The sequence below is a fragment of the Macrotis lagotis genome, chromosome 3, assembly GCF_037893015.1.
Source record: "Macrotis lagotis isolate mMagLag1 chromosome 3, bilby.v1.9.chrom.fasta, whole genome shotgun sequence".
Classification (NCBI taxonomy): domain Eukaryota; kingdom Metazoa; phylum Chordata; class Mammalia; order Peramelemorphia; family Peramelidae; genus Macrotis; species Macrotis lagotis.
Genome location: NC_133660.1, coordinates 30,152,290 through 30,162,384, shown reverse-complemented (window position 1 = coordinate 30,162,384; position 10,095 = coordinate 30,152,290). Strand labels below are relative to the sequence as shown.

The following is a 10,095-nucleotide window of genomic DNA, read 5'->3' as shown; positions in this document are numbered from 1 at the left end:
AAGGATATTACCCACATCTTTGTAAAGACCAGGACTCTTTCCATATGGATTTTTTTTCCAGCAAGGGGCAGCATGACTCAAAGTTAACTAAGAAATACACAGAATACTGGGAAAACTTCCAACTAAGTGCAAACACAGAAATCCATTAACATGACTTCTATAGATCTGTAACATTATCCTTAGTATACAGAAATGAGATACACAAATATTTCTTTAAAAAGAAGATGAATACAGATTACTAATTAACTGCTTTCTGAAGACTTGCTGGTGAAACCTGTAAGATCCAAGGAATTTTCCTCTGTCTTCTAGAAAAAGGAGGGGGGGGAAGGTTTAAAAGAAGAGAAGAATAAAAGTATTTCTTTACTAAATAGGAAAGAGAGAAGGAAAAAGAACTTTGAAAAGATAGTTTTTCATCTTTGCAAACTACTTTTTATTCTCATTTATACATATCCTTTTGTCCAGAATCCTAATTTGGTTGTTCAGTCAGCCAGCAATCATTTAATAAGCATTACCTATGGACCAGAGACAATGCTAAGCACAAAACATACAAAAAGTTACAAAAGTACAACCCCTGCCCTCAGGGAGCTCAGAATCTAATCATGGAAATAAAATAAAAACAGTTATATGTAAAGTACTCTCAAAGGGAAGACTAGCCATGGGTGGTAGGTGTGGGACCTCATTTGAAAGGCAGCATTTAATCTGAGATTTAAAGGAAGACTGGGAAACACAGAGGTTAATAATGTTTGTTTGTTCTCCATTTTTTGAACAAGACCATGACATCAAGGCAATTGATGTCATGTCAAGCACATGAATTGGGTTTCAGTAAGGGCGGGCTGCTAAGTCACCAGACTCACCTCCTCTGGAGCATCTGGGTCCAGTGGCCAGAGATGAATCAAGACAACTTGAGTTGCCCTGGATGTGAGACAATCAGGGTAAAGTGACTTGCTCAAGGTCACACAACTAGTAAGTGACAAGTGTCTGAGGTCAAATTCAAACTCCCAACCTCCTGAATCCAAGGCCAGTGCTCTATCTACTGTGCCATTTAAGGAAGGGAATTACAGTCATGTTAAATAATAATTGAAAAGATAGAGTTGCAAAAAAAGTGTCATATGCAAGATTTCACAGCAAGGAAAGAAATCTTGGTAGATCATACAATATGAAGTGGTGAACAAAGGATAAGAAGACTAGAAGGCTAGGAGGGGTTTCACAATGAGAGGACTTTTTTTATTTCAGTTTTAATTTAGGGAATAAAACAAGCATTTCCATAAAATAGGATGGCAAAAAAAGATGATTGCATATGAAACTGTAAATCTATGTACAACTTGTTATTCCTTTCAAATTTTGAATTATAGTATTTTGAATTATATATTTTGAATTATAATAGATCATTTGAAATTATCATGTAAATTTCTTTTTTCCCTTCCCCCACCTTGCATTCAATAGGCCTACTGTTAAAGACAAATGTAAAATTATTCCATGAAAGCCTCTATTTTTCAGTTCTTTCTCTGAATATAGATGACTTCTTTCTTCATATAGTCTTTATAGTTAATCTGGATATTTATCAGAGTCAAAATGATTTAGTCACTCAAAGTTATTCTTATAATAATTTTGCTGTTACTGTATACCATCTTCTCTTGTTTCTGCTCATTTGTTATGATATAAGAAAAACAAAGATTGTAAGAATATTAAGAAGAAAATATTTTACATTTAATCCTTATATTTCAGGAAGGTCTAACCATATTAGACCGTCATTTTGTTGAGTAGAGGAAGAATTCAACACAACACAGTTTCTGTAAAATAGTAGGTGTTTGATAAATATTGATGACTTGCTTGATGGATGGGTGGGTGATTGGAATGGATCGAGACTTGAGGCAGGGGGATCAACCAGAAATACTATTGAACTAATTCTGACAAGAAGTGATGAGAGCCTGAAGCAGGATAGCGGTAGTGTGAATGAAAATAAAAATGGAAGTATACAAGAGATATTTTGAAAGTAGAAATGATTAGACTAAGAAAAATATTGTAAATGTATAGGGAGGAGAACATGAGTAAGAAATTGTGATCCTGAATAAATGGGAAGATGGAGTCTCTTCAAAGTTATTTAGAAGTCTAGAAGAGAAGTATACTTTGGAGAAAAATAATGAGTTACTTTTGAACATATTGAGGTCCTGCTAGCTGGGATCTTGATAATTGGGTAAGAGTTGGAGATGTCATACCTTCTGTGCTCCAGGTTCTATTCCATCAGTGTATCAATACAATGATGTTTCATCTTTTTTTTTAAGGGATTAGTTAGTTTTGAATTAAAGGTATTCTGTCCTTTAACCAACAGCGCAATCTTTCCTCAATCATTTAACTTGACTTTTGGGGACCTATTGTTCTGACTGGATCTGAAAAATTTTAGAATTTCAATGCCTAAAAAGCAAAACAAAGCAGAACACAAACAAGCAAAATCTAGACTTTGGCATTTCCCTGATCTTCAAGGGCTTATGTCTAAGGATCTACTTTTTACCCCCCTTGTTAGGAAGCAATGGAATTGGAGATGGAAGATTTATAAATCCTTATTCTGGCCTCTTCGTGAAAAATAGCTACAGCAGGAAAAAAAATTCTATAATGGAAACTACAAATATGTCAGAAACGGAGACAAATATCACTGTTTCTATGACAACTCTGGCCCAAATCAATGAAAACAACAACAAAATGCATCAGAAAAAAAGAGAGATGTCTCTTTGCTCCTGGATCACTGAGAAAGAATGGCAATAGCTCACAGTATTATAGAAAAATGTCTGCCTCCGTCTTGGGGAATATTCTTTGGACCTTTACCCAAATCTTGTTTGTTCTGAAAGAAGAACAAAAAAAAAAGATTAAAAATAAGCATAGTAAATACTTTCTTTTCTTTCCTTTTCATCATCTATGTTTTTATCCCTATAAGCCAACTCAAATATAGAAATACTGAGGTAATTCCAAAGCATGTATTCAAATGAGTTTTTGTGATAAATGTCTAAGAATAATATTACAGGAATAATTTTCTATTCTAATGAGATAATTGAATAATAGAAACTTGTGTGTATGTCTATGCCATTTGTCTCAAAATCATTCATTTAGTAAATTCAATCAAGTTTTGGAAAGAGCTATTGAGTGATAAAACAAAAATAAAAGTGTATCCACCTTGAAGGACTTCATATTCTATGGAGTCATTGGTAAGATATGGACCCATTAAATTAGCTCATTAATAAAATGATAGTTTAAAAAATGAGAACATCAAAGGGAACACATACACAACATATAATTTAGATATGTTTTAAATGAAAGATAACAATAAAAAAGCACTTTTAATGACTGATATATGAAATAATTGACAGATTTTCTCATTTCATACTCATAATAAGTCTATGGCATGTAGATTACAAAAATATCATCCCCATTTGAGAATTGAAGACACCAAGATCCTGAAAAATGCAACTATTTACCCATAGTGACATAGCTATTGTTATTAGAGGTGAGATACAATCTTTTTTTTTTTCGTTTTTTTTTAGGATTTTGCAAGGCAATGGGGTTAAGTGGCTTGCCCAAGGCCACACAGTTAGGGAATTATTAAGTGTCTGAGGCTGGATTTGAACTCAGGTACTCCTGACTCCAGGGCCAGTGCTCTATCTACTGTGCCACCTAGCCACCCCCAATCCTGCTTTTTTTTAATACTGATCCATTAAAGATTTACTTGATCGTGTTTATTATCCACATATCACAAAAAAGTGGAAGATGGAATATTCTATGACATGAAAATCACTAACAATTTTAAAATATTTAGATCAATAGGAACTTGTGACATCTTCCATGTTGACATCACTATTTCTGAATTAAACTCCAGAAAATGATGAATGATGCAACATTTTTTTAAGAGTCACGAAAAGGAACCCCAACTAAATTAGGCAGTAGACAACTGGATGTAAAACAATGCCTAGATTTGGATCATTTCATTCTGAACAATTCACATGTGGCAAGCTAATCAAATTTTTGGATTATACAGTACTTATAGAATTTGATAACATTGTATATAAGCAAGTCAGGATTTCAAGATTTTGGCAGGCCAGAATGTTGGGCTGAATTTAATACAAATGAAAATTGATAGGGATAAACTTTCAGAATTTCCATGGAACTATTTATTCCTTCAAGGATCATTTGCACAAATCTAAGATGAGAGAAACATGACTACACAGTAGTTCACAAAATACACACATATTTCATATATAGAAATATAAACACATATATAACATGCATATATGTATATATGATGGGAGAAAGAGACACACAGAGAGACAGGGAGAGGGATTTTTTAGTGAACTCAGTATGAATCAATCATGTTATGTGGCAACCCCAAATACCTAGGTCAATTTAAGTGTCTACTACAAGAAACGTGGTGTCTCTGACAATGTACCTTTCCCTGATTAGATGACAGCTGGAGCATTATGTTCAGTCTTGCATGTTTTATTTTAGGAAACACATCCTTAGACATAGGACAAAAAAGACAACCAGAATGGGAAGTAAACTCAAGATCATGCTATATGAATTTGAGTTGAAGAAATGGGAAATGCTTATTAAAATGAAAAAAAAAACTTAGAAAGTACATGATAGCAGTCTTCAAGAATGTGAAAGGATGACAAGGGAAAGAAGAATTTGATTTCTTCTGATTGTCTATTGAGGGCAGACAGGAGCAAGAAGCAGATGTCTGAGAAACTAATCTAAACCTGCTTCATGAAAACATTTCCTAACAATTAGAGCTATTCAAGAAAGTGGAGTTGCCTCCACTTCTACTCAGACACTCTTACCCTGTGACCCCAGATCTTTGATGAGTGAGCATTTATTATGACTAACTTGACCTAGATTCATCATGCTGCTATTGCTTCCTAATCATCTTTATACCACTCATGACACATCTCAATACCTATTTTCTATTTCTAGTTCTGGAACTTTGATCAAATTTTGGCTATCATTCTTAGAAAATTCACAGTAATAAATAAATAAATCTATAACTTCACTCATTATTCTTTTGACATTCCCTGTTCTCTATTCCTAATAATATTAAATTGTCCTTCTATCTTCAATAAGATTGGGTCATCTATTTTTGTGTTGTTTTCCCTGTTTAGAGTATAAGCTTATTTAGTGCAGACATTGGTCATGCTTTTTAACATTTTCACCTCCCAGCATTCATCACAGTCCTAATGAAATAAGCATTTTATGAGATTTTTCATTTATTTTTTTAAATGAAGGGTGGGTGGTTTTCTTTCATTTTAGGTCTTTAGGCAAAGCCTAGATGACATGTAAGCTATGTTACAGGTATGAAGAGGATCTGTCTAACTCCTTTCCAACTCTGAAATTTTGTGATACTGTTTTGTGGAAAATGGATTCAAACATTCACCAGGAGTTTATCTCCTCCAAAAGAAATGGAGGCATGACTTCTAGTCAAATTAATCCAACTCAATTATATTTAATAATCACTGATACAACTCAATTAAATTTAATAAACATTGATTTAAGGTCTTTTGTGAAATGTTGTTCTTCCCAAATATGTGAGCATTGCAGCCCAAGGCATTTCAGCATTGACTTTAGGTCATAACTTCTGTCAGGAAAGGCATATGATACTCAAATCACTGAAAAGTTTGTTTCTTTTAAAATCATTCTTCTGACCATTTTCTCTTCAGAATTTATAACCTATTTATAATCTATTAATATGGGACCTCCCACCATATATATGGTTAATAACTCATCCAGGTCTTTATTTCAAAGGACGAGAGTATCATAGAGTTAGAGGAGAAATGGATTTCATATTCTTTCACGTAAAATGCCTTCATTTTTTCAGATGAAGCTGAGGCCATTGGAAGTCAAAATATTGCTTAAGGTCACATCAGTAGGAAATATAAGGATATGAATGCAAGTAATTCCAGATCCAGTATTCTGCCTTTATACCATGAGCCTTCACAAATTTATCATGGGGTTCTTTTCCATATCTTTTTGTACAAGTCTATGGAGGACCCAGCTAAGGTTGTTATTTTTCCCTAATGATGATAATGTTTTTAGAAGTCACATGTTTTCTTCCCATGTGAAAATATAATCAGTTTAACCTTATTAAATCTTCAAAGATATCTCACATATTTATATTTTTATGCTTCTCTTGATTCTCATGTTTTAATGTTAAATTTTCTAGTTAGCTATGGCTTTTTAAATTTTATTTTAAAAGGTCAAAAAGTCCTCCATTTTATTAAATGTCCACTTACTTATTTTTGCTTATAGATCATTCTTGGTTATAATCCTACCTCCTTTGCCTTTCAGAATATTATATTCTGAGCCCCTTCTTCCTTAAAAATGGTAGCTCCTGGCAGAAGTCCCGCTCCCCACCATAGGCAGTGTGCTTCCAGCTGGTAAGCCCATCACTAGGGACTGCTGCCCAGCCCAGAGGCCAGGAAACAACCATTAGAGTCAAGGAAAACATGCCTGGCCAATATCCAGCACTGACACCAGAGGGAAAAAAAAAGAACTCTCTGAGATAGTTCACATAATTGTTGCTCTGGGGAAGGGAATCTTGGCAGCAGATGAGTCCACAGGTAGCATTGCAAAGCAGTCCATTGGAACTGAGAACACAGAGGAAAATCATCACCTCTATAGGCAGTTACTTCTGACAGCAGAGGATCGAGTGAACTCCTGTATTGGAGGTGTTATCCTTTTCCATGAGACACTCTACTAGAAAGTTGATGATGGTCACTCTTTCCCCAAAGTCTTAAAGGCAAAGGGTGACATCATGGGCATCAAGGTAGACAAAGGTGTTGTGCCTCTGGCAGGGACCAGTGGAGAGACTACCTACCACCCAAGGTCTAGATGGGCTGAATGAGCACTGTGCCCAGTATAAGAAAGATGGAGCTGACTTTGCCAAGTGGCATTGTATACTGAAGACTGGGGAGAATACACCTTCCTCACTTGCTATCATGGAGAATGCTGATGAGCTGGCCCAATATGCCTGTTTTGTCAGCAGAATGGCCTTGTCCCTATTGTGGCACCAGAGATCCTCCCTGATGAAGAACATGATCTGCAAGTTGTCACTATGTCACTGGCTGCTGTCTACAAAGCTCTGAGTGACCATCATGTCTATTTGGAAGGGACCTTGCTGAAATCTAACATGGTCACCCTTGGACATGCCTGTACCCAAAAATACTCACATGAAGAGATTGCAATGGACTGCGCCTCCTGCAGTCATTGGTATCACCTTCCTGTCTGGGGGTTAGAGTGAGGATCCATCAACCTCAATGCCATCAATGCCTACCCTTTGCATAAGCCATGGGCCCTGACTTTTTTTTTTATGGCTGAGCCCAGCTGGCCTCTGCTCTCAAGACCTGGGCTGGGAAAAAAAGGAAAATGTCCAGGCTGCCCAAGAAGAATACAGCAAACAATCCATGGCTAACAGCCAAGCTGCTCAAGGTAAGTATTCTCTAAGTGGAAAGGCAGGAGCTGCAGCCAGCGAGTCAGTATTTGTTTCTAACCAAGCCTACTAAGTCAAGACCTTCCCGCCTGGGTATGCCCTAACACTCCAGGCACCATCCCTTACAGTCCAGGCAGGGGCTTAGTTCCCAGAGGTTTGTGCTATCCTCTCCCATCACTTGTAACTTGTGTGGTATTGTTGTTGCTCTCTGGTGAATCTAATGACCCCTCCTCAACCAATTTTTTTCCAATAAACTATTTTACAAGGGAAAAAATGGTAGCTCCTAAATATTATATGATGTCAACCATAGTTCCATCATACTTGAATGATTTCTTTCTGGCTGCTTTTAGTATTTCTTTCTTTGGTTTGGAAGCTGACTATAATATTCCAAGGAGTTTTAATTTTGGGGTTTCTTTTAGAAGATGACCACTTTTTTCTGTTTTTCCTTTGCTCTCTGGTTCTAAGATAGCTGGATAATTTTCCTTCATTATTGCTTGATATGTAATAGATGCTTTTTAATCATTTATTTTAATAGTCCAATAATTCATACATTATCTCTCTTTAATCTCTATTCTGTATCAGCTGGTTTTTTTTCCCAAGGTATTTTACATTTTCTTCTCTGCCTTTCATTCTTTGGACTTTGTTTCTTAATGTTTCAAAGAATCATGAGCTCCTACTTGATGAATTCTGATCTATAAGGAATTTCCTTCATGATTTTTTGTTCCTTTTTTAACCATTTGACCAATTTAGCTATTCAAACAGTCTTTTTCAAAATATTTTATGCCTCTTTTTCCAAACTGATAATTTTCTTTTCATAATTTTCTTTCAAAATTATCATTTTTCTCCTACTGGATCTCATTTGATTTTTTAAATATTTCCTTTTTACTCTTTTTATGTCTTTCTTTATAACTCATAAGAATACTTGTTGAATTTGGATTTTTAAGCATATTTTCAAGTCATGCTCTTCTGAAATGGTGTCTTGAGTTTCCCTGTCACCAGAGTAACATTTTTTTATGAATAGGTGGCAATATTATTGAATAATTCTCCACAGGGACTGTCTTCTTTAATAAAGATTGTAAGGGGCCACAATGATGAGGAGTGATCTCATGGAAATACCTGGATAGTGGATTCACAGAAAGCATCTCCCTAATGCACAGACTCTAGCCAAAATTAAACCCATAAAAATTTTTTTCATGTACTACCATGGGTACCCTTTTTATCATCCATGGAAATGTTTTTCAGTAAGTCCTAAAACGATATACTGGAGCAAAACACATACCTCCTTTTTAGCCAACCAGTATCAGTTCTTCCACTCTCATGCATCTTTTATTTTTCTTTAGCATTCTTCATGCTAAGGGAGTGAAGAAATTACCAAATCCCCACTGATCACTCATGGACTTGGCAGAGGTCTACTCCCAGTCTTCCTCAGTCATCTACCTTCTCATCTCAATTTATACATCTTGCTATTTGTTTATTACAAGAAAAGGCAATGATTAATGGAATTTGGTCCATAATGCGTCAGTTTGATTTTTCCTCTTTTTTCCTTCTGATTTTTTTATGCTCCACATCATATTGTTTTAAAAACAAGAAAAAGAACACAATGTCATATCGACTTCTTTTATTTAGCAACATAGCTCAGCTCAGTCCTACTAACTCTTTTCTATAAAAATTCAGAACAAGACCTTCTGAGGATTACATTACATATTTCATTGCTTATACCTTGTTCTTTTCCTTTCTTGTCCAGTTATTTGAACTATTTTCCAGGTGTATAGTTTCATCAGACCTGATTTTCCTCTCCTTTGTTTTGTTTTCAATTGCTTCTCTTTCTATTGAATATTCATCTTCTTCTTTGTTTAAGGGCAGTTTTTAAGAGTTATCATCCAGGACTGAAGCTTTGATTTTGGGCAAAATATTATCCCATCCCTTTTTGTGATCTCTCAGATCAAAAATTGTTGTGATACTGTGTTGCAGAACAATAATTTACTAAAATTTATTCTTTACATTTTATGGTATCTAACCTGGCAGTTGAACTCTGTTTACTTTTTTCTTAAGATTTTATTTATTTTGAGTTTTACACTTTTCCCCCTAATCTTACTTCCCTCCCCACACCCCTCACAGAAGGCAATTTGCCAGTCTTTCCATTGTTTCCATGGTATACAGGGATCTTAGTTGAATGTGATGAGAGAGAAATCATATCCTTAAGGAAGAAACCTAAAGTATAAGAGATAGCAAGATCAGACAATAAGATATCAGGTTTTCTTTTTCTAATTTAAAGGTAATAGTCCTTGGTCTTTGTTGAAACTCCACGGTTCTTTCTTTGGATACAGATGGTATTCTCCATTGCAGACAGCCCCAAATTGTCCCCGATTGTTGCACTGTTGGAATGAGCAAATCCATCAAGATTGTTCATCACCCCCATGTTGCTGTTAGGGTGTACAAAGTTTTTTTGGTTCTGCTCATCTCACTGAGCATCAGTTTATGCAAATCCCTCCAGGCTTCCCTGAGTTCCCATCCCTCCTGGTTTCTAATAGAACAATAGTGTTCCATGACAAACATATATCACAGTTTACTAAGCCATTCCCCAATTGAAGGACATTTATTTGATTTCCAATGCTTTGCCATCACAAACA

General features: G+C 35.4%; 1 pseudogene; it reads left to right on the top strand.

Moving 5' to 3' along the window:
- Window positions 1-6,482: 6,482 nt before the first annotated feature.
- On the top strand, window positions 6,483-7,538 carry LOC141516025 (fructose-bisphosphate aldolase A pseudogene; annotated as a pseudogene).
- Window positions 7,539-10,095: the final 2,557 nt, after the last annotated feature.